Genomic DNA, 3820 nt, shown 5'->3' on the forward strand with positions numbered 1-3820 from the left:
GATAAAGATAAAGCTATAGCCTAATTATTCTAACTTTGTGAACATCTTAGCTACTTGTGGCTGTTTAAACCCACGTGGGCTCAGGATCATCTTAGTCTGCCTCCATGTTGGCTTCTCCCTGTCCCCCAAACTCCTAGCTCCGCTTCCCTTTTCCTGTCCAATCACAGGCCTTGCCACTGCCCTAATGTGATTGGACAGAGAAACTTTTGAATAGATTTTTACGTTTTATTGAAATCTTACATGAACAAGAAGTTGGAAATACAATCACATCCAAGAACAAATTGTCATGGCTTTGATGTTTAAGCCAAACAAATTTTGTAGGGCAGATTTCAAAAAGGTGTGGTTATAACAACTTACAAACACAGTTAACCTGCTTCTAGGAATGCAAAACATACAGTCATAGGTTATTTTCAATACAAGGAAACTTAAGTCTGCTTTAATTTCTTAAAACTACTAAGACAAAGCACTGGCTTGTAGTTTTATTTACAGCATACTTCATATTCCTATGTAACCTGTTCCAAATTAAAAAAAAAAAAAAACCAAAACCAAAACCAAAACAATAAAAAAAAAACAGAACTGTCCTTTGCAAAACCATGCTTTAACAGTTTGTTCTGAAGCTAAGATGAAGCTTGGAACGATAAAAGCATTGTAACCCCAGAATAAGGGAACTCTGCAAGCCCAATAATGCCCAAGAGCATTTAGAAAAGAAGAAAAATAAGAAGCCTTGAGTATATACACAATAGTGACTTCTTCAGATGAATATAAATGGCAGCAAACTGCTATTTAAAGATGAAACAGTTACGCCAATTTTGTTTGAAGAATGTAGATCTAGAGCCAATTGGATCTTGACAGAATCATTTTCAAACTCTCATTTATTTCCACTGTTGCCCATAAGCATCCTGATAAAATTCCTGATTGTCATTATTGTAACCATAGTTACCAAAATAGTCACCACCTTGCTGAAGCAGCTGCTGAATGATGGGCTGGGAACCCCAGTTCTTTTGGTTGTTGGTCTGACATTTGGAATCAGGCTGGTTGTACCCATCTGCCTTTCTCTGGCCTCCTGCATTGCCCCCTCGATTGCCCCTAGCTCCAGAGAACCACGGCCTCTCTTCTGTTGTGCAGGACCCCCTCTGCCACCCCTTGAGCCTCTTGGTGGTCTCAAAGGTGCCCCCCTCTGTGAATAACCAGTTCTACCTCTTGGAGGTGGTACTCCCCGCCCCCTTGGTGGTAGTGGAGCACCTCATCTCCCACTTCCTCCTCCTCCTCCTCTTCCTCTTACTACATAGCCATCATCAAAACCTTGTCTTCACATGGATGTCCCCACCCCCAACCCCACCTGACCTCTAAACTTGCTGGAGTCTCCAATCTCTGAGGGTTAGGTGCATCATCTCTGAATGAACACAGACACAGAAGTCCTCTCTGTATGTGTCTTGGGGGCCTCATATTAGCTGGTGTATGCTGTCTGTTTGGTAGTCTAGTGTTTGAGAGATCTCCGGGGTCCAGATTAATTGAGATTTCTGGTCCTCCTACAAGATCACCCTTCTCAGCTTCTTTCAGCCTTCCCTAATTTAACAACAGGGGTCAGCTGCTTCTGTCCATTGGTTGGGTGCAAATATCTGCATCTGACTCTTTCAGCTGCTTGTTGGATCTTCTAGGTCCCTTTTTGTGAATGCTCCATAGCCTCAGTAATAGTGTCAGGCCTTGGGACCTCCCCTTGAGCTGAATCCCACTTTGGGCCTGTCACTGGACCTTCTTTTCCTCAGGTTCCTCTCCATTTCCATCTTGTAATTCTTTCAGACAGGAACAAATATGGGTCAGAGTTGTGACTGTGGGATGACCCTCCTCTCCCTCATTTGATGACTTGACTTCCTGCTTGAGGTGGGCTCTATAAGTTCCCTCTCCCTACTGTCTGGCATTTCATCTAAGGTCCCCCCCCCCTTTTAGTCCCGAGAGTCTCTCACCTCCTAGGACTCTGGTGCATTCGGGAGAGTCCCCCCAACCTCCTATCTCCTGAGGTTGCCTGTTTCCTTCTTTTTGCTTTTCCCTCACCCAATACCAGATCAGGTTCCTTTCTCCGTGACACTTCTGCAGCACCCCCCATCCACTTTCCCTCCCAGATCCTTCCTTCCCTCCCCACTTGTGATTGCTTTCTTCTCCCTCCAAAGTGGGACTGAGGCGTCCTCACTTGGGCACATTAGCTAGTTGATGTTTTTGAGTTTCCCTGGACTGTATCTTCGATATTCTGTACTTTTTTTTGGGGGGGGGGGCTAACATCCACTTATTAGTGAGTACAGACCATGTATGTCCTTAAGAGTCTGATTTACCACACTCCGGATGATATTTTCTAGTTCCATCCATTTGCCTGCAAATCTCAGGATGTCCTTGTTCTTAATAGCTGAGTAGTATTCCATTGTGTAAATGAACCACATTTTCTATAGCCATTCTTCTGTTGTGGGACATCTGAGTTGTTTCCAGCTTCTGGCTATCACAAATAAGGCCGCTATGAACCTAGTGGAACATGTGCCTCTGTGGCATGATGGAGCATCTTTTGGGTCTTCAGGTAGATCTATTCCCAATTTTCTAAAGAACCTCCAGATTGATTTCCAGAGTGGTTGCCCAAGTTTGCAATCCATCCAGCAATGGAGGAGTGTTCTTTCTCTATATCCTCACCAACACATGCTGTCACCTGAGGTTTTGTTCTTAGCCATTCTGATTGGTGTAAGGTGGAATCTCAGGGTCATTTTGATTTACATTTCTCTGATCACTATGGACTTTTTCTTTATGTGCTTCTCAGCCATTTGAAATTCCCCAGTTATGAAATCTCAGTTTAGTTCTATACCCCATTTTTGATTGGGTTGTTTGGTTTTTTTGCTGATTAGCTTCTTGAGTTCATTATATATTTTGGATATTAGCCCTCTATCAGATTTGGGGATTTTTATCCCCAACCTGTAGGTTGCTAATTTGTCTTATCGATTATGCCCTTTGCCTTACAGAAGCTTTCCAGTTTCATGAGGTCCCATTTACCAATTCTTGATCTTAGCTTAGAGCATGAACCATTGGAGTTCTGTTTAGGAAATTTCCCCCTGTGCCAATGAGTTCAAGGTTCTTTTCCACTTTGTCTTCTCTTAGATTCAGTGTGTCTGGTTTTATGTTGAGGTCCTCGATCCACTTGAACTTGAGCTTTGTACAAGGTGACAAATATGGGTTTAGTTTCATTTTTCTATGTACAGACAACCAGTTATACCAGCACCATTTATTGAAGATGCTTTCTTTTTTCCATTGTATATTTTTGGCTTCTTTGTCAAAGATTAAGTGTCTGCAAATGTGTGTTTTTATTTCTGGGTCTTCAATTCTATTCCATTGATCAATGTTTCTGTCTCTGTACCAGTACCATGCAGTTTTTATCACTATTGCTCTGTAGTAAAGCTTGAAGTCAGGGATGGTGATTTCCCTCAGCAGTTCTTTTATTATTAAGGATTGTTTTCATTCTTCTGGTTTTGTTGCCTTTCCACATGAATTTGAGAATTGCTCTTTCCATGTCTTTGAAGAATTGTGTTGGGCTTTGATGGGGATTGCATTGAACCTATAGGTTGCCTTTGGTAGGATGGCCATTTTTACTATGTTAATTTTGGCAATCCATGAGCATGGGAGAGCTCTCCATTTTCTGAGATTTTCTTCGATTTCTTTCTTGAGAGACTTGAAGTTATTGTCATACAGGTCTTTCACTTGTTTTGTTAGAGTTACCCCAAGATATTTTATATTATTTGTATCTATTGTGAAGGGAGTTGTTTCCCTAATTTCTTTCTCAGCCTGTTTA

The 3820-nt window shown here is 41.9% G+C and overlaps 1 pseudogene; it reads right to left on the reverse strand.

Annotated features, from left to right (window-relative positions):
- Window positions 205-1305, reverse strand: Gm29812 (predicted gene, 29812; annotated as a pseudogene).

This window comes from Mus musculus, chromosome 11, assembly GCF_000001635.26.
Source record: "Mus musculus strain C57BL/6J chromosome 11, GRCm38.p6 C57BL/6J".
Taxonomy (NCBI): Eukaryota; Metazoa; Chordata; class Mammalia; order Rodentia; family Muridae; genus Mus; species Mus musculus.